This window comes from Rhea americana, unplaced genomic scaffold (genome assembly GCF_003343005.1).
Source record: "Rhea americana isolate MKP2758 unplaced genomic scaffold, rheAme1 scaffold_52, whole genome shotgun sequence".
NCBI classification, from domain to species: Eukaryota; Metazoa; Chordata; class Aves; order Rheiformes; family Rheidae; genus Rhea; species Rhea americana.
This window is the reverse complement of record NW_028186668.1, coordinates 5,185,968-5,207,291: the sequence shown is the minus strand read 5'-3', so window position 1 is coordinate 5,207,291 and position 21,324 is coordinate 5,185,968.

Genomic DNA, 21,324 nt, shown 5'->3' with positions numbered 1-21,324 from the left:
CCCTCCCCGCGCCGCCCGGGCCACGGGGGACGGGACGGGACGGGACGGGACGGGACGGGCCGCCACCGCACCGGCCTGCGCCGTGGGCTGCCCCGGCCCCGCCGCCCTTCTCTCTCCCGCCTCTGGCCGGCGAGTGCTGCCCGACGGGGCCCGGGACGCGCGGCGCCACGTCGCAAAGCGGCAGCAAACTTAAAGGCCCGCGTCCCTGCTGCCCGCAAGGTCGGCGAGGGCACTTCTGGGCACTCCCGCAATAAAACCGTGTGCGCTTCTAAAACTTAGACGACCGCAATGTCAGCGTAAGGGAGAGCGGGCTCGACTCTGCCCACCCTTGGCAGGGAAACCCTCGTGCTGCCGTATCAACGCGGAGCTCCCGGTGGAGAGCTGCAAATAAACACGCCTTTTCACAAGGATTTCACCCATTCTGGAGCTCTCGCTGAAAGCCCACAGCCTCCTCTGAGGAGACTGTCCTAGGCAAGTTGAGCAGATGGCTCTCCCAAGCATTAAAAATGCTCAAAGGCCTGGTCCCTAATACAAGCTAGAGGCTGAAAGCGGTTGTTAGGCACTTGGTCCTAGGGGAGTTAAAAGCATCTGAGACTAATGAAGGTACACAGAAACGTATTATATTGATATAAAATAAATACAGGCGTATTAGTTTCTTTCCGAAAGTGTTAGAAGACTATCTTTGTTCCGCTGTTTCCCTGTGAGATAGATTACAGTTATTTCATGGAGGGGAGAAAATGGCCTATGCTGAAAGTCAGGCTGTAATCTTAACTGTAGCTACAGGAATGGTCACTGTGTACTACCAACACACACGTATATAAACCACTGCTCTTATCATGTTTGGCAGCGGCGAAATGGACACATGGCACCCCTTCTTTTTTGCTGTGACTATTAATTTTCCTGACCCTGGTGGCCCTTCAAGGGGCAGAATAAAGCCCCAGCTCTCCGAATTACTGTTATTACGGAYAGAAGTTTTCTGCAGGAGGAGTGTGCACCGTACTCAAAGCAACAGCACCAGGCGCTTTGGTAGGATGAGAGTTTTCTGTTTTTCTTTCCCCCTCCCCCCTCCCCCATCATGAAATAGCAATCCCATCACAATAATCTGGGTTCACTCAGGAGAAAAAGGCATCCTTCTCTTCATTTCTCATGACACAAGACCAGGCCTGCTTCTCGTCCCCTCGAGCTCGGTGACAGTTTTGCTATTGCCTTCGGCGGTGGTGGGCTGCCGGGGATACTCTGCAATCCGCCCACCTTTTCGGGGTGGATCTTCCACCGAAGTCACCCCRGGGGCCTGGGGAGTTTTGCACGCGTGGGGAGGACGGGATCGGGCCCGCGACCGTCCGCAGGGATATTTTCCTGAGCTGATGAACTGCCACATCTTCGGGGCAAAACAAGCGAAGCTGCTGTAATTACAACATGATGTATTAAAAATGCAATTGATTGGGACAGGAGAGGCGGAGGGCGGGAGCAGAGAGAAGGTTATTGCAGAAAGATGTATTTCCACTTGGATGGCCAAACGAAGATGTAAGGAGTAAATCGTGAGATAAACGACATTGCTCATGTATTTGTCGCGATATTGTCGACTCAGAGACCTAGTGGTATTTTCTTTCTGAAAATCAGGTGTAAGATCACGAAATGGAGAATAAATGGGACGAACCGGTTTGGGGCCACCTTCTCCGGACCACTCTGGTGAACCCTGCGAGGGGGACCCCACAGGGTCCAATCGCTGGGAATCTGGGTAGCCGCCTTTGGACTGGGACAGTCCTCTCCTCCCCCCTGCCCCTTCCCAGCCCCTCCTGTGCCGGGAAGTCGCTGCCGAGGCCGAACCTGCCCTCTCCTCCGTCGGGGCGCGGGCAGCGGGAGGCGGCGGCCGGCCGGGCTGCGCGGCTCCGGCTGCCTGCGCTACACTCAAAGTGCAGGTGTAACTTTTTGCTGAGTGACACCTGACTGACAGCTCAAGCGTGTGCCAACCGGTCRGTGGCCGGGCCCCCGGTGCCAAGATCCGCAGCTCTCCTCCTCTGCCGCAGGGGCGAGGGGGGAAACCCCATGCTGCCCACCCACAAACCWGGGACTGCCTCCGGAGCGCTGCTCGGCCCCGCCGACAAGTGAACGCGGAGYCGCACGGGCTCACCGTGCGCGGTGCCCCCGCGCCGGACGAGGCGCTTTGCACCTCGCTCTTGCTGCGGCCCGTAAGAGTATGTGGTCGCCGCTTGCAAATAACGGCTGGGGTGGAGGGGGGAGATAAGGAACAGCTCCAGCTGACCCGCAGGCATATAGCCAAGCCCGAGTTTTTCTTCAGTACAAAAGGTAGTACAGATCCCAGCTCACGGGACTCTGATCAGGTGGTCAGACACTTTTGAGAGCGTCATTTCAAAGAGGTGATAAGCCAGGAATAAACTTAGAGGTCGAAGGTGCTCAAAGTAGATCTCTTATCTCTGTGTGCAGATGTAAGAGCGGGGCTGGTGCCTGAATTTCCCTCGGAGGAAAGCAGAGTTTTAACAGCCAGCAGCTTGGATGGTAATGGGAAAGGGGGTAATGCAAGTGGTGTRTGCAGGTGTGTAGTGGGGAGGGAGACAGGCAGCGAGGAGAAGATAGCCGCCAGGGTAGCCAGGAGAGGCGGAGAGGAGGTCCTGGTCGGGGAGCAAGACTGGGGCGGGCTGAAGGTGCTGCAGGCGGCCCTCGCCGCTCCCGCGGCCCCTGGACGGGGCAGGCACCGGCGCGGCCCGCTTGCAGGGCGGCTGAAGTGACAAGTGACTCCCGGCGGTCACCGCCACCCCCAGCCCCCAACCCGCGCTGCGAGCCGCGCCTCCGCGTGCGGCGCCTCCCCACGCTATTGTGGCTGCGGCGGGAAGGCCGCCCCGTCGGGGCGGGAGGGGGGGGCGGCGCTGCTCCGCAGCGCTCGGCCCCGAGGGTGAGGACGGGGGCAGCGGGCTGCGGCGCGGCGGAGCCGGGCGCCCCGGCGCAGGTGGCGATCGCCGTCTGCTGGCTGCAGCCGAGCTTCCCTCGCCCCGGGCCCGGGCCGCGGGCGGCCAGCGGAGATGCTCGCCGGAAGCCTCGCAGACAGCTGTGCTCTTTCCACAGGCTGCCCTCTCTCTGCTTTCCCCCTCGCGGGACTGATCGCTCGCCGGGSTGGTGTGCCGAGGAGCGTGGGAATCGCCTTCGCCGCCTTCGGCCCTTTGCCGCCAAACCAGTGCAAAATGCGAAACGCTCCGTCGCTTCCGGAGCGTCGCCGTCGGGGCCAAATCATGCACCAGAGGGGGGAGCAGGGAGAGTAAGCAAGTGAGGGCGGGGAAGCTCAGTCCTGCCTCGGTGACTTTTCAACTAGAGGATCATGGTTTTGAACTCGAACTGCTACCCGGCTGGGCTGGGCTGGAGAAAAAGGGGCTCCTGAATAGAAGTCCTGCTTTCTTTTCTAGCACTAACAACTGCTTCGGGAGATCCTAAAGCCTTAGTCCCAAATCAAATACAAGCCCTCTGTGTGTTTTGTTGTCTCTCCCCAGCTTGCCGGGTAAAAGCGTTTGGAGAATCTCTGGAGCTTTCGAGTAGGGGCTCACCCTGTGAACGGTACTCACACATATAATTCAAATTTCACAGCTGACCTGCTCTGAAAACCTCAATCAGCTTCTAATTGAAGGGAAAACAAAATATTGCTTCCCTACAGCAGAGCTAACGATTTAATCATTATATCAGACATTATAGCTTTTAATTAGGCTAATGCTGATACTGTATGGAAAGAGATAATTCAACACAGTTCTTGATGAATTCTGTAATTGGGTTAACGGAGGAGCAGTTGGGGGAAGAGACGTCAATATTCAAGCTGCGTCTATAGCCACCAGGTTTATGAATGAAAGGAAAGGGGGGAAAAGGAAAAGGGGGGGGGGGAGGAAAGGGCTAAAATTCCCTGACGAGAAATGTCTCCCCCCCTTCGCCCAGAAGAGCTGTGCCAACCAACGGGAAGCGTGAGACGGGTGAGTGCTGTCCTGCCTCCGCCTTGGCCCGCGGCGCACCTCGCTCCAGGCCGCGGCAGGGCGACTGCCCGGCCGTGTCGGGGTGTCGCGACACCCCGAGCGACAGCCTCGCTGCGGGTATCTCGCTGCGGCTCACGGCCACTGCTCGGGGAGGGCGTGGGGGAGGAGAGGGTCGCCGCTCCGCTCCAGGGCGTTTTCCACGTATTTCCTCTCCAGCCCACGGCAGTCGGGTCCCGGAACCCACGGGGAAGTGACAGCTGAGGCCAACTTGCAGGAGAGCCCCAGGGGCAAAAGGCCCTTCCTTTTGGAAGAGGAGGAGGAGAAAGAGCTGAAATATCACTGAAATCCTACTCAGACCAGCCAGGTACTTCTTTTTTTTTCCGGGTGAGGCCGGCTCTGCAGCTCGGCTCGTGGGAGCTGCACGTCCCGTTGGGATAGATCAGAGTAGGGCTAAGGAGGAGGGCACGAAACGAAATATAAAGGTGTGCTCCGGGCAGCCTGATCGGAACAAAACCAAAGCGCCCGGAGAGCGTCCAATTACTCTGTGTAGGTACCTCCATTTATTTATTTATTGTGTCAGATAAAAGGATTGCTCGAYCCATTTTTCTGAAGGAATTCTGCTTTACTCCCTCCCTCCTCCCTAGTATTGATAAATTGCTCCTTTCCGAAGAGTTTGAATATGCCAGGCTTTTTGTTTTCACTCTTTGCTTTCTAGTTTTTACTGGCTTGGAGAAGGGGCTTTATATTTTCGTTGAGCTTAAATGAAATAGTATCGATCTCCTGCACGTTTGATCTATACTGCACACGGCAGCAGCACCAAAGTAACGCCGAGTCCTGCGTGGCCGATGGACCGGCGGCGCCAGCGAGATGTCAACTCTTAGCACAGATCCAAGAGCTAAAATTGCTGAAGGAATTGCACCACGCACTTGAATGAAGGTGGGACGGTCAGTCCGCATCTAAGAAGAGATTTCATCTATTTTTCCCACATCTAAGAAGAGATTTCCTCTCTTTCTTTTTCCTTCTCCCCCCTCCTCCTTGCAGGATATACCGAGTGCTGTCTGTACTTGAAAAGGGCCTGATTCTTAGTGCAGTTGGAGTTTTGAGTTCGTAAAGAAAGGTCTTAATGAAGTTTTGCCAGCAGGAGCCTTTTATAAAATGTTTGTTTGTATTGCGTATTAGCTCGACTTCGAGCACAATATTGCTCTGAAAGAGGAATATTCCGTATTGTGATCTATCCTGGTCTTATTTTGTCAGTAATTACAGTAAAATTAAACGGGTCATTGATAACATTCCAATGACACAACCCCCCTGTAATTAACAGTCTGAATACACCTTTTTAAATTACACAAAAGTTGTAATTTTCAAGTCTGTTCAGTTTTTATTTTTTATCGAGGCACTCATGGGGAATATGTGCTAATCAGAAGACAAAATATCTAGCAGAAGACGAAGGTCTGAATTGTCTTGTTTCGCAGGGTTTGGATGCTGTATTTAAAGGAACGGCCAGAGCTTCCAGTTTTAACAAGACACGTTAATCTAGAGCCCCTGTAGACAAAAGAATATCTATCCAGTAATTTACTTCCTAGCCTCAGGCAAATATTTTGAAAGTATGGTTTTGTGATGGTAAACTTTTGAGGGAAAATAAGAACTACGGGAGTGGGCAACTCTTCAGACTAGATACAACAAGGGAGTTATTACGAAGTTTATCTTTAAAATTGCGCTGTCGAAACGTCARTCAGGAATATAAGGAAAACATCTACACAAGCCGAAGTGCGGCCTCTCATTTACAGCAGGGCAACCTGGCAATCTGTGGCGCATCGCCTGGAGAAGTGGTTTTAGAACACATAAAAGAAATCTTTCTTTTTGCATCCTTGCCAATTATCCCCAAATAGCAAAGGTATCATTCAGTGCAAGTCAGAATGAATTTATGTGAAAAAATAAATGAGGAAAGAAAGAAACGAAATCATATAGAAGCTTTTTTCTTGCAGACCATCCTGTTATTGCAAATTAGATTAGCTACACGGGCTTCAATATAAACATGACATGAGGTTCACAGGAGAGTGAAAGTATCATCCACTCCAATCTCTCCTTTCATCGAAACATCCCACATAAATTACATCTTCTCCTTTAATACACTTTTCAATGAGATTAAAACATCACTTTGACACGATTTCAAATCCTTTCAGTCTCATCCAGTGCTTACTTCAGAAAACAGCAAACAAGGGGAAAAGTAGAAACATCTAAATAATCTCAGACTGCTATTCTGGAAATTAAAAGTATCCACAGGAAACAAATGATCCTCTTGCTCCATCCAGTGCAGCACTGTGGCCATAGGAAGGCGTAAAGCGAACCTCATTGAAGCAAAGAGAAAAACTTGGTTTCTTTTCCATCAGCTGGAGATAATGGTTACTTTGGTGGAGCCAGGACACAGTGTTTGTTTCCCTTTCGGAATGGGAGTAATTTTAACAGATTTTTTTTTTCTTTTTTTTTTTTTTTTTTTTTTTTTACGAGATCATTAACTGATGCTTCACATTACCTTTACACAGATTCCCCTGTAGTCACTTCACTTCAAGGCTGGATAACAACACAACTGCTAACGCCTTTAACCAAATAAATATTTTATAGCTATCCGATACTTGCCGATGCTATCATCGGCAAGCCTGGCGAAGATGCTGGAGGGTGTGTGTGTGTGTTGGGGTGGGGACAGCCTGTTCACAGACTGTCCTGTGCAGAGACACAGGATTTCCTAAGTCTTTCCTAGCTTCCAGCTTCCTAGCTTTGCTCTCTAGCTGAGATCCCGCAAGGCATACACCAGAGGCGGCGTGCTCCTGACCCTACAGGCTCTTTCAGACACACGCTGCGGAAGAGGGGAGCATGTCCAGGTGACACGAGGAGCCCGCCTGCACCCAGCCCAGGCGCCGGCTCCCCCCTCGCCCCGGCTGGCACTGCCCGGCCGCCCCGGGCCCGGGGGCCGCGCTCGCCCCGTCCCTCTGCGCTGCGAGGCGGGAGGGGGGACTGTAGGGTCCCCTGAGGGTCCCTGCTCCTCAAAGTTAGCCTGGAGCCGGGCCGGGCTGCGGGAAGCCCCGGCGCGGCTCCGGCCCTCGGGCCGTCCCGCCTCTGTCGCTGCCGGCCCGACCCCTTCTTCCGCGGGGAGGGCGCTTCCCTGCCCTCCCTCCCCCGGGGGCACCTCCAAACGGACGGGTGAATTTTGGCCGCGGGGCTGCTGGGGGTGCTCGAGCTGAGGCGGCCCCGCAGCGCTGCCCCGGCTGCAGCGCCGGACGGACCCGCGGGCGGGCAGGGGGTGGCGGCAGTCCCCTTTGCGCCAGGGATGCCCTCCTCTCCGGCCCGGAGCCTGCGCCTTGCACCCCTCAAGGACGCGGACCCGGGGATCAGCCGGGGCTTGGTGGGAAAACGAACAGCAGAGGGTAGTTTGGCGTGTTACTCGTCTGCCCGATACTGCACATTTGGGGACAATTTTCACCCCCCCATCCATCCATCCATGCACACACACACACGCACACACCCCTTAACAAAGAGGCTTTCAAATCGCAACCTTTTATGGTAGCCTGCGGGAATCAATGCGATAAAACGGGTTTTTAATGGGTTAATTGACTGGAGCCGCTATCATGTTTAAACACCTGTTTCTGAAAAGAGATTCAGCCAAAACCTGTCCCCTCCCCGATCGATAGGTGCACAGCCTTGCTCCATTGCCTGTTGATCGACCCCAAACATCACTGGCAAATAAGAAAAAAAAATCCATTTCACCTTTTAAACCTCCCAATACTTTATGGTAATACGGGAGAGCTGTACAGACTTATTGRAGCGGGGCGTTAAACCCGGTTCGGGCCGCCCCAGATAACCCCAATCCAAGGGAGTTTCTTTACCCGGGACTTCACTRCGAGAGACTGGGCAAAGTCTCCTCATCGGAAGATACCAGCAATTGTCACCTTCGCAGGGAACCGGATCGGAGTTTTTCCCTGTTCCCTGGGAAGATGGAGCCGGGCTGAGCCCGGCCGCATTAGCAATGCTAAGAGCCCATATGAATGCTCGCTCCGAGGGGCAGAGATTAAGCAGGCATTAGTTGTAATAGCTGAGGACTGCTCTGCCTATTGATTTTCCTTTTTTGGCAGTATTAATACAGCCAAGCCCGTCGGTCAGTCACAGCAAAATTGATTCTTTGCCCAAAGCACCTTTCACTAAATGGCACCCGCGCTCCGACATGTTAATTTTTTAACGTGTAACCGGAGGGAGCACTGCCCGCCCGGGAGGCAGCGCGGGGAGCCGCCGCCGGCGCCCTCCCCGCCCCAGCCCGCCCGCAGCCCCCTGCCGCGGCCGCCGCTTCCCTCCCCCCCGCCCCAAAACCCAGTGAGGCGTCTTCCTTGGGAAGGCGGAGGGGGGGCAGCCCAAAACACTGTCCCCCTCCCCATGTCACAGCCGATAACCCAGTGATCGCAAACGGCTCTTCCCTCCTTGCAGAAAAAAAAGTAACTTGGAAGCCCTCCCCTCGCCGGCTTCCCCTCCTCCCTTCCCAAGACAGGGTGAAGACCCCCTCAAAAGTTAGAGGCACACTTACAGTTGCTCTTCCAGCTCCAGCCTCCTCCCAGCATATCAGCTCAGGGGGCAGTCTTTTTTTGTTTTTGTTTTTGTTTTGTTTGTTTGTTTCCTCCTCTCCTCTAGCCTAGCTCACACCTTCCTCCGACCGTGCCCGGCAGAGGCACGGCAGCGCGACCCAGCCGAGCCCAKAGGTGCGGTGGGGATGCAGAGCCCTCAGCATCCGACACTCCTCGCCCCTCGCCCAGCCTCAGCTCCCAAGCGGCTGTGCCCGAGCCACGAGTGCCCGGCAACACACGCACACTCACCATTTGCGCTCTCTCTCTCGCTCTCGCTCTCTCCCTTCCTCACACACACACGCACACACAGACACACACACACTGCACGGGAGGGGGGGGAGAGAGAGAGAGAGAAAAGAAAATGAAATTTATTATTGATAGAAAAGACTTTAAAGACAATTTCAAGTTATTGTTTCGCTCTGGAGAGAAAAGGAAAAAAAAGAAAAGGAAAGGGGGAAAAAAGAGAGGGGCTTTTCTCCCCACCCCAACATAATGAAACGCCTTTTGTGTGGCACCGAACAATACCAAACAAGTATTCTAATAAATAGCCACTTTTTTGTTCCGTCGCGCCAGTGAATAGAATTGAGCAGTTGGTTTGAGAGCAGCTGGAGCGCCGCGCCGAGCAGGGAGGTGGAGCCCAGAGCCTTCCTCCTCTTTCTCTTCCCTTTTCCCTCACTCATACGGACTTTCTCCTCTAACCTTGCCTTTCTCCCTCCCCAGTCCTCCTGGGTCACTCTCCCCTTTCCCTTTCTTGGGGGCAGATGTCTCCTGTAAGGGAAGAGCCTCCCCAGGGGCACCCTCCGCTGCTCCACGCACCTGTGTGGCACAGTCACCTCCGTGTGAATTCCCTCCTCCCCTCCTCCCTTCCTTCCCTCGCCACTTCTATCTCCCATCACTCTGGGACTCGTCTCTTTTCTTCCCTGAGCTCCGTAAGTCTCTCGGTGGCTCAGAGTTATTGAGACTTCGAGCACCGCCAGACCCTCCTTTGTTGACAATAAACTTGGATTTCTCAAGGAGGCTCTGATCTCCTCTCCACCCTCCCTCTCTCCCTCTCTCTTTGCCTCCCTTCGGTTGCCTTAGGATCAAGCTATGCTCTTTGTCAGCTTCCCCCTCTCCTCCCGGGGGATTTCTGCGGAGGGTTCGCACCTTCTGCAACACGTAACGCTTACTGCGATAATCTCCCGTTTCCTAGATAGCGCAGTTAGTTTTCTTCACGCATTTTCCCCCTTAATACTCTTCTCCAGTCCCTTTCCATCAACATGACAACTGCTCTAGGAAAGACAGTCGATAGAGGTTATTAAAATGGACACAAATCCGCTAAAGATTTCCAGGTAACGCTCAGAGTAACCCGCTTTTTTTTCTGCTCTGGATGTGTGAGGGTGTGCRTTTGCATGTGTGTGCTGGGAGGAGGGAGGTGTGTTTGTGGGGAAGGAGGAGAGGGGCAGAAAGGGTATTTTTGAGCTTGAGGTAGTTGCAAGGCAGGTTGTGGCTCCTTTTACCCTGCAGGGGGACCAGACGCATCGGGGCCAGTGCACTTTAAACGGACACTGGAGACAGTCGCCCAATTATCTCCGGAGTGTCTTCCTCTTTATTGAGAGACGGATCTGATCCTCATAATAAATAAATAAATAAATAAATAAATAAATAAAGCAGCCTAACTTTAACCTTCGATCTGCTTGACAGCTAGAGCCCTATTTGTCTTGCAAAAGCCGCARAAAGCACCCAAGGTTCCAATACATCGTAGCAACTGCTGCAAAGACTTATTAACATGCGAAGGTTATCTCGCTTGCAATCTTCTGGCGCTGCTCAGCTACATACAACCATTAGAGATCTTGGAATAATAATAATAAAAACATTTTTTTTTTTGCTTTTAACTTTAAACCATTATTATGCTTTATTGACTTGTGTTCGTGTTTGGCGGCTGAGAAGGAACAAGAGAGCGGACAGGCTTGTATTAATGCCCTAGAAATGAATCTTACATATTTATCAGTGGGGCTAGAAGGGGAAACGATCTTGGCCAATACACGGCGCACTCTGTTCCACTTGTCTCCATCAGCTCTGTCACTTGCGCATCCTTCCTTAGCTGCCCAAAGGTGGCAACCTCCCCCCCAAGGACCTCTGGARGTGGGGCAAAAAAAGGGTGCTCTTGACTGGGGTACAGCAATACSCTTATTTTCTTTTTTTCCGTGCCCACCCGTTTCCCGCGGGGATCTCGCCCCTCTCGTCCGCACCGAGGGGTACGCGGTGGCGGCTCTGCGCGGGTGTGCTTGTGTGCGTGTGCGGAAATATTTTAGCTCTCTCCCTCCTTTCTTTCTCCCCCCCCCCCTTTTTTTTTTCTTTTAAGTGGATTTTTGCTCTCACTTCAATAACACGCTGGCTCTAATTAGCTGCAATATTAAGAAACGCTGCTAAACGACAGTTTTATCGGGTTTGTGCAGATAGGAGGAACGCGGGGACCCAGCGAAATACCCATCCAATGCGTTTGGCGCTGGATTCCCGCCAGCACCCACAGCTCTCTCTTTTTGTATGGTAAAATAGCAACATTTTGGAAAGCAGCTTTAAAACTTTGACTTATATTTTACATGCTAAATAACGGGGAGAATGGCGACGGCGTTACAGAAAGCTTCAAACCCTGCAAATATTTGAATGGGGCTTTTTTGTAAAGTAGAGCAGCTGTCAGTCAGCTGGCTTTGACAGCCTGCCACAATTTTGTCATTTAATAGTGGGTGTTAGGCTAAGTGCAAAACACTCTGGCAAACAGATGTCAAACCTACATCTCATATAAATGGGGGTTGTAAAATTGAGTTTTAACCCACATATAGGGTTTTTAAAAGCGGTGCCAGTGTGTAAACTGTATACAAAATAGAGATAGTGACAATCTCCCGTGTGGGGTTGTTATTTAAAGCAGGCTTATTTAGAAAYCTGACCTCCAAATTATGCTAAATCTTCATACATTTCAAACAGTGGAATATGAGAACACTGCTTGGGAAAGTCGAAATTAAGGACAGATATGATGGCTCATTGAAGGGGGCTGATTGCCGTATATTGCCGTATATACTGAAAAACCGGGGCGCTTCATTTTCTCAGCACACCATCGCTCATCTAACTGTGGAGTGCTAAAGGAAGGAAGGAAGGAAGGAAGGAAGGAAGGAAGGAAGGAAGGAAAGAAGGAAGGAAGGGAGGGAGAGAGGGGTTTTCAGGGTCCATATTCGGATGGACTGATTTTCTACAGCGGGACTCGCAGGGCTTTCTTCAGGAGAAGGCATCAGGGAAATGAAAGACCACAGATACAACGAGAAAGCAGCTGCACAACTAGTTCCCGTAGGGTTAGCGAGGGATCGTGCAAGAAGGTGGCCAGGCACCTGCCTACGACATGGCAAGAGAGATTAGGTAGGGTAGAAGGAGATATACTTTTCACGGTCAATTTCTACTGAAGTTACTATTCAAAATACGAACTGTTTTTCTTTTTGAACTCACATCTCCAAGATCTGCCTCTTCCCCAAGATGTGATTTTCCCCTGTGCTTCAAGGACCCCCTCCCCCCGACAAATTTCCTTTGAACATTTAAAACATGTCATAAATATTTATATCAAAAATTGTTCGTTGCCTCAGCTGGCCAGAAGGAAGCAAGAAGAGAAAAGACGATAATTCATAACAMGAATCATATTATATGGATGATATCAATTTCCTTAAAGTAAGCTTGCAGCCGCATTATCATTTAGGAAGCTAAATACCTAGCTTTCTGAACAAATCGATATGAGGGGATTAAGTGAAACAAGGATATTTAGAATCGTCCCTATTAATAATTAGCCACAGTTTAAACACAGACTCGGCTAATTTCCTTACCGACTACTCAACTGCAATGTTTACAAGGTCCCACCTGATGTTAAATAAGTARAGGAATTCACATGGAATGATCATTGATCATACGTGATCATTGATCATACGCAGTTACTGCTATCTGTTACCTTAGTTCCCACTTGATCTGAATTCTCAAAAACAAACAAACAAACAAAACAAAACAAAAACAACAAAAAACCCCTAAAGCTCTACTGTTTAATTACAGCGTTTTCTTCTATGCTTAACCTTTTTGCATAGTCTCATAGTCTTTCAAACTTTTTTTTTTTTCTTTTTTTTTTTTAAGAATTGTAATAAATACTCTGGACGCTAGCTAATCGTGCCTCAGATATTCGGAAAATGCAGGGGAAAAGAAATGACCGCAACCCTCCGACTTTTGCAAGGCTCGGGGGTTTCCCTTTCCTCGGAGCGTGCGTGTGGCAGGAAGCAGTTCCCCGCTGCAACTCCAGGGCTGCAAATAGCCGCTGGCTCTAGGAGAGAGAGTCAGAGCCGCCCACAGCCCGTGTCAGGGCTCTTCGGTCAGCACAGCTTTCGGGACTGCCCCGAGAGGTGCCTGCATCCGCTTGCCCCTTTTTGATCCCCCCCCCCCTTTTTTTTAAGTGTGTAAAAAACCCAACGCTGCCTAGCGTTCTCCAGGATGAAGTTTTTAGGGACTCTCTGGGTCACTATCGCAGCTCCAACCCCGATGTAAGATTACTTCCATGCCATTACAAATGCAACTACAGCCTAACATCGGGTAAAACCGTAAAGGAACAAATCCAGTTTCAATTGCCTCCGAGTTTTTGTAAGTCAATCATAGCTACAACTTCCATCGTCATCAGCTTGTTAAAACACATATACTGGCTCGGTGGCTGTTCCCTGGACATTCTTTATTCAGTTCCCTCATGCAGAAAAATGCCTGTAGCTATTATTCAGCTCCTTTGCCTGAAAAGAAAGGCTATGGTAAAACCGTGATCCTTATTTTCAAACAAGCAACTGACCAACAAATCTRGACAAAATATTTATTGAAGCTATTCCTTGATAGACAATAAAAAAACTCGTGCTGACACATAAAAAAGACACTCTATTATCTCTAAYGTAATTGTTTCTTTACTAGTTAGTGTATCTGTATGAATATTTTATTGCTTTCCAACATAGACACAACTGCCTGTCTTTCAGCATTCTGCCATGAAATAGTTCTGAACCTCRGAATTCAAAATATAATTAATTCTGCAGAAGTAGTTTTTCTCAACCTTGGCAATTTTATTAAGTCTTAAAATAAGTCCAGTGACAGTCTGACTGTCCTAAAATTGTTTGTAAATACAGATCTGCACCCTCTGTAATGGCGGTGTTATTGGAAACCCAAGCACGCAACTTGCATTTGTTTCTGTACTTCAAACATTGATATTAGTATGTTTTCCAGGTGAAAATAACGTGGCACAGATTCAAATGAACCTAAAATAAAATAGAGAATGGAATTAAAGATGAATATGATTTTACAGTTTAAACATTACATAGGGCTTGTCCTGTAGCAAGGAAGAACAAAGACAGCTCAGATTGTGTCTTCCATAGGCTTAGTTCCTCTGACTTCAGTGGAATTATTCCTAATCTGCACTGGAGTGAAATCAGAGTGAGTTTATAATATTTTTAGTATGAAGATTTCATGCTATAAAACTCAACAGGTGAAATTTAACTATATTCCTTCACAGAACATAGTGTTTACTCTATTTGTGATGACTTTTCCATCTTACTTCATTTTAGAACAGCAGATTGTCATTGAATGGTCTCCCCTCCCCGCCTTTAGGTCTTAGATTTGTCTCACCTTTGAATAAGGTCTGAAGTTTGAACCATACCTTCCATCTGCAAATTTCCTTGCATGATTTTATTGCTTTATGGTGTAAATCAAATTGCAAGTAGCTTTAAACTTGTGTGTGAGTGGAAAATATTGGGTTGGAGTGTATTGGGCCATTCCACTGCAGTATGATCCAGTCACTGGAGGAATTCCTTAAATTTGAAGGTAGTGATGTAAAATGGGTTGTGGTTTAGCATCGTGGCTTGATGCCTATCAAAGAGATTAAGGAAAATTAACACTCTTTATTGATGAATGAAGTGTTAGGATACTTTGTCATTACTATCCCCTATAAGCCTACTAGAACATGTTACAGCTTTGCAAAGTCAGTTTCTTTGTGGACATTCAAGCACATGTGCCAAAAGGCTTAATTTTTACTGTGATGTTAAAAAGAAGACAAACATTTTCATGCTTTAATTATATTTAACATTATATATTTATAATTCATGGGCAGGTGATAGCACTTTGTCCATTTCAACTCTAGCTGTTTATGCAAATAAAGTGTATGCAGTTTGTCCTGTTACATTTACAGATGTTCCAGTACTGCAGAAATGTCTTCTCAGGTCACCAGGATTAGAAGTCCACAGTGTGGCACAGTCTGATGAAACAGTGGCTTCTATGAAACTATTCAAATCTTTTAGTTCCTCTTCCAAATAAGATGATTTTACTGGACTCCTCAATTCTATTATGAGGACTGTCAGTCCTCATCCAGTGGTTAACTTCCCCCCATACACCTTGTGTTACATTTTGTCCAGCTGTGTTGTCAATCAGTTGCCCTCCRTTTTACCCCAGAGACCTGATGGTCCACACTGCAGAAATACTGTGCTCTTGGCTGGAATGGACCTCCCATCTCTTTCATGAGAAAACCTGGATGCAGAATAGGACAGTTCGTTCTGCAATCCTCTCCCTATAGAGAGTATGGTCATGTGCCAGTCTGAACTATGAGCACTGGGCTCATTTCCTGCTGCAGACCAAAAAAGCAATATACATGGATTAAAACTATCAGTGGAATTAACTGAATGTTGCTAATGATTAAGAAATGGCTGAAGTCTTTGGGTTAGTCCTTTAGACTTCACTATTTGAAGGGAGCCAGGATATTTAAAAACAGCATTCTCACTGAAATTAATAGAAGCTGTGCATCTAATTCCCTGGATTTAGGTTCTCTTCAAGACGGAGTTATGAGACACCTGACTTAATCTCCCCAAGGCTCCACCGAAGCATGGATACACTGAGAATCATAATACATAGGGATATCACAGAAGTATATCTTTGTATATATATATYATTAAATATATACATATATATATGTATGTATATATCAAGTATAACCTTGCTAATAACTAAGAATGGAGACAAAGAGGTAATAGGTGTGCTAAAGATTACTATTACTATTTACTTTCACTACACTTATGGGGATTGGAAAGTGGGAAATAACATTCAGAGTATCTGAGAAATATCGCCTTGTAGGATAATTCTTCTGCTGCTAACGTGATGACTGTCTAGTGGAGTTGTGGGTGCTGGGAATGCACACACTGATTTTATGGAGAGATAAAAGAGTGAAGCTTATATGGAATAAACCCCTTTTGAATAAAACAATCTGCATAAATGCTTTAAGAAAGCCTATAATTATGATAAAAATGTTGCTCAGAGTTAAAATTATGAAGCAATCAAAATTTATAAACAGTCTCTCATCGACTTTTAATCATACTTTCTCATATACAAACTGTAGAAAACATATAGTAGCAATATATAACAATATACATCTTATTTTCAGTAATTTAGGGCCCAATCCCATACCCTTTAATCAGAAAAAAGCTCTGCTTGTCAAGCTCTGCAGGATTACACTTAAATGTAAAAAACCACATAAAGGCTACTAGTTTTATATGCAATCAGCTGAGGCTTTATCCTGCTAGCAGCTGAACATCTCTAGAAAGGTGCTGTGCACTTTCTGGGCTTGTTTCAAAGCTTGTTTTGGTCATATTCTCATCAATAGTCTCTGGATCAAGGCCTCCTTCCCCGCTGTCTTCTCTGGAGGTGCTTGCTCAGCATAACACAGGACACAATCCACACTTCCCTTGAAATTCCTTGTAGACATTGCTCTTCATTTGAAATTYATTAATGAGAATGCTTAAATTATATGCATCATGTAGGACTTGGATGGCAACAGATACTCAAAGGAAGGAATATTTGTAATGGGAACCTTGCCAGTTAGAATGGTAGCCTACCATATCTATAAGCTCCATTGTTTCCTTTGAGCTGAACTAGCTGAACATATTCAGGATGCATTCTGACAGGAATATGCCTCCCTCTGCAAGCAGTAAAATTCACTAGTGTGATTGTGTCATGGAAAGCATTATCACTGATAGGTCAAATTAATTTGCTTTGAACAATATTTGCTTGTTTTAAAATGTGGTATTACTAGATCTTTTTCTAAAGCAGAATAGCATGTAAACCCTTCCTCCATCTTTTTAATGAAAATGAAATTTTCTATTTGATTCCTRAAAATGTAATTGACTAGAATGAATCTTATTAACATTTTATTAAAATCTTATTTAAACTATGCAATTCTTCTTAATTATCAGAATAAATAAATCAGATGTTAAAACATTGATTCAAATGCTGTTTTCAGCTAGATATTAATGAGGAATAACTGCACTGATTTTCACAAGAATTATACCTTTCTGATGCTCCAGCTATTTCCAAGTCCTTGGAAACTCATCCACCTTTCCCTGACCAAAAGCCTGAAGCAAAGTCCACAAGAAGGTAGATGACAAGGAAGAGGACTGGAGAAGTACCCTTCTGCAGTCTGTGGAGCAGAATCTAGGAGATGCTCTTTCTTCCAGTTTGTGGAACGATCTGAGTATTTTCTGGCTGTTTCAAAGAACTGGTGCTACATTTTATATCAGATTTGCATCCTTCAAAGGGAAGCGTATTTTGGGCTTCAGAAACTGAAATCTTGCCCTCCTTCCCTATTAGGTGCCTGAGATGACAGCTTTCTGTAGGATGAAACCACATAGTGCATGTGGTCTGGAGCACATTCTCTAATAGAATTGACATTCCTAGACTTGTTCACCACAGTCCTATCCACACCCAGACCCAAGCACAGTGAGTCTTTCCAGCCAAAAAAGACCATTGTGACTTTGGGATTGTGTGATTTTGAGTGAGAGGGGCAGGCATGCTTCTTTTTATAGCCTGGCTTTCTTGCTATTGTTTCTTTACTGGGTATAGCTGTACAATGACAGACAGGAATTATTTTCTGTGATTAATAAAACACTCCATTTAAAAGACTTTGCTATAAGCTCAATTTACTTAACGGTCTATAATCACTGAATGTTAGAGAATTAGTATAAAGTAGCCTTACTTTATATCTACACACAGGCTGAAAAATATGATTATGTTTCCCACAACAGATGAAACAGATGAGTGTCATGAGTATTTTGTGTATGCTGGAGAGCAAAAATACCTCAGCCAAAACTAAACAAACCTAAAGCACAAATCCAAACATTCAGTATACTTATACTGAAATTATATCGAAAATTGGGAGCACGAACTACCAAACTGAGCTTCTTTCTGTTTTACAAACTGCAATGTTTGTTTAAAAAAATCCAAAGCACAACTGCAAATTCAAATTTCCTCCCCATTCTTATACTGACATTTGTGTTTTTCTCTTAACATCTCGCATATRTTAATGCAGCAGCTTCCTAGCCCTCTTGTGATATGTTGCATTCAGTGTAACAGTCTAGTAAATTCTCCAATTGTGTTGGTGTTCGCTTTCACAGACATGGAGAGCAATTTGATGTGTCCTTTTAATGAGTCATTTCCATGCAAGGAGGAAAATAGTGGTTGAGGAAGTTATTAAAGCTTTCTGCTCACTGATTTTAAGACTTTACTGAAAGCCTAGTATGTTGCTTAAAATCCAGCTTATTTTATTAGAAGGATTATTCAACCATCTTTTCTTTTAAATCCTAAGGAAAGTTTGAAAAACTTCAGCTTCTTTTTATAAACTCATTTGCAGTGGCCACAGATTTGTCACTGAATTAACTCTAGCACAAACTGTGCAGTGAAATCCAAGATTTCATTTAAAAAGTTTTTAATCCTTAGGTTGCTAAATATAACTGTCCAAATGTTAAGAGAATGTAAAACCATCTATGGATATCAAGGCAAATAGAACAACTTCTAGCAGAAGCAAAGATTGTTCTATTCATCTGTAGGAGATATTGACTCTAAAACATAATGGTGATATTATGAAAGTATTTTTTTTAAGCTGTACTTCTGCTGATCTTTTCCGTAATGTCCCTAATGAGTACATGAATATGCTTAGCATGATCGAATGCTGAGGTGGACACAGAGTGGTATACATGAGAGAAAATTGATTGCAATGGATTGTTTCTACAGAGGAACAAGAAACACGGAGTCCAACAAAATGATCATGGTAAAGAACTGATCTACCAGTTCTCCTGCACGGGCCACTGAAGCCACTCCAGTAGTCCTATCCATGGTCGCACATATTTTGCACCTTGTTTCTTTTGGGGTTTTATTTATCTGATAAGGCTCAGAGAGTTGGATCATACTGAGCTTTCGAGGAATAATAAAGTAGTGCTCAATCATTTGGCTACAGTGGCCCACATTTACCTGTGCCGCATTGTAGGACACAAGTGTGCTTCCCCAGCTCTTTGTTCTGGACGGACACCCCAGGCATGCCATAGCTCCATGATGGGGGGAGACTAAGGTACACACCATCCTCTCCTTCCATTCAACTTTTCATTGCATGCATCAGAAAAGCGCACATACACCTTGCATTTGCCAGAGGCTGTGTGCAGTGTACGCATGCAATGGATGCATTTTTGGTCATGTCAGGGAGTTCTGGGGATCCTCAGAAGGAGGGTTACAGGACACAGACTTCCAGAAGAATTCCTCCAGACAACAGCTCCCTCTTTGGGGCAAGCCAGGATTGTGAGTAACTGGAAAAAGCTACAGGTTTGCCTGATTCTTCTGCTGGACTGCATCTGTCCTATTGGACATAGGCTGACCACATCAGTACACTCATTTCTACAAGTCAGTCTTGCAAAAGTAAATTATGGTGGAATGGGGGGCTATCAGAAGGCAAAATTTATAGGATTCACAAGTCCATTCAAAAGCAGAAATGTAGCCTAAATTTCCTTTTTAACTAAAGAAGAGTATTCCAAAAGGACACTGCTCCCCTAATTTTAGCTGGAATGAGGATGAAATTGGTAGATGAAGCTACCGGTAAACATCATTTATAGAGGTCAGGCCTAAGAATATTCTTTCCAAAATAAACAGATAAAACACCAAAGACTTTTTTAAAAATAAAAATACTCATCTAAAAAGCAAGTTTTAAGTTTCTTTTTGTGTAATAGTAAAATGACTCTGGTTCTGCTTAAAGTCTGTATCTTAGAATGATACAGGTTATTGCGAAATCTGAAAAGTCTTACCAAATAGTGAAATCACTGCAGCAAATGCTGAACTATCTAAAGCAGCCATGAATTGTCTAAACAAAATAATTTGATACTGGCTATTTTCCATGTTTTAATTAGCATGAACAGACGGCTGTTGCATAATCCTATTTAATGTCTGTGTTTGATATCTCTAGAGTAGCACAGTGATTAAGTTCATACCTTAGTGTGGCTAAGTGCATTAGCTGAAAGCAAACCACTAAGATTTTCTTTCTAAGATAGAAGTATGTAAGGCAAGTATATTTCCTTCCAGTGACTTAACAGAGAAAATGCTCTATTAACATATAGCTTGTTGGTTGCAAAGATGCCAAAGGTATTTTGTATAAATGCTTACTGATATCTCATGCGAGCTTTTACTCCCCAGCAGAGTTCTTTGTAATAGGCATCACAGTGCCCCCATTATATAATCACCACTCTCAACAACATCCAGCCTAATCAGGCAATTGATCACACTAAATCAAAGATTTAGGAGTTCTCTGAACAGCTTTGTGCAGCTAACCTTTCCCATGCAATGGGCAGTCTTGGCCAGGTATTCACCAGTGGTGAATTTATGAAGGGAGAAGGAAGGACAAGTAAGGAAGATATTCAGGGTTGTAGCCTCCCTGCCTTCATTGCCAGGTCCTGAGATATAGAGTATCTCTTCTCTTCCCTGTCCATGCTACTCCTGCATTTGACCATTACATACCACAAAACAACACCACCAAGTTCCTTTAAATTACAGTGGCTAACAAGCTATTCACATAGATGAATGTACAGCATCAAAAAATACAAATTAAACTCTTACCAGTTAAGACTTTCAGAATCACTGAGGGTCAGGTTTTACCATGCATACATAGTGGCATCTTCTATTTCTTTTGCGTGCAGCCCTCCTGATTTCACCGAAGTTATGGAATGCAAGTTACAGAGCTGGCATCTTACTCCTGCTTCCTTATTTGAGGCCTGATCTTTAAAGAATTTGCTGTCCTGTGTTCATGTAAAAGGACAATGCTTTATGTATGTGGTTTACCACATTAAATCTTACATTTAAGATGCTTCTACACATGAGAATGGCAACTTGCCAGTTACACAGCAGGGGCATGAGCAATTCTTGACAGAGCACTTCTGTACATTTACTTGGACAAAATAAAACTTAAAAACAACATCATTTTTAAATGTTTGGAAAACTTACAATAGAAATAACTGTGGGTTTAACATAAGGAAAATTTGAAGTGGTTAAACAAGATTTGGAGAATTTCATAGTCCTAGCTTTGTTGTTCTGTAAAAAAAACCCAAAACCAAAACCAAAAACCAAACGAAAAATCCTAATTATGGTATTATCCCTCTTCTGGAATATATTTTATTAAAAAGTCCAGATCAATCTATTATGTGGCTTATGGTGCATTTTAAAATTAATTACTTTACAACTTTCAGAGGAAGGTGTATATTCTGTAACATTTTACTGGATGAGAGAATGTTTGGAACTTTGTGATGTCTGCATATATTTTTTTAAAAGAAAATGGCAGTAGGTAGCCGTTGTGAAATGGCAGGATTGTCTTAAAGTCAAAGGGGTCTTTTCCATGACTGGTAAAGTTATAGGAAGTTTGTTTAACC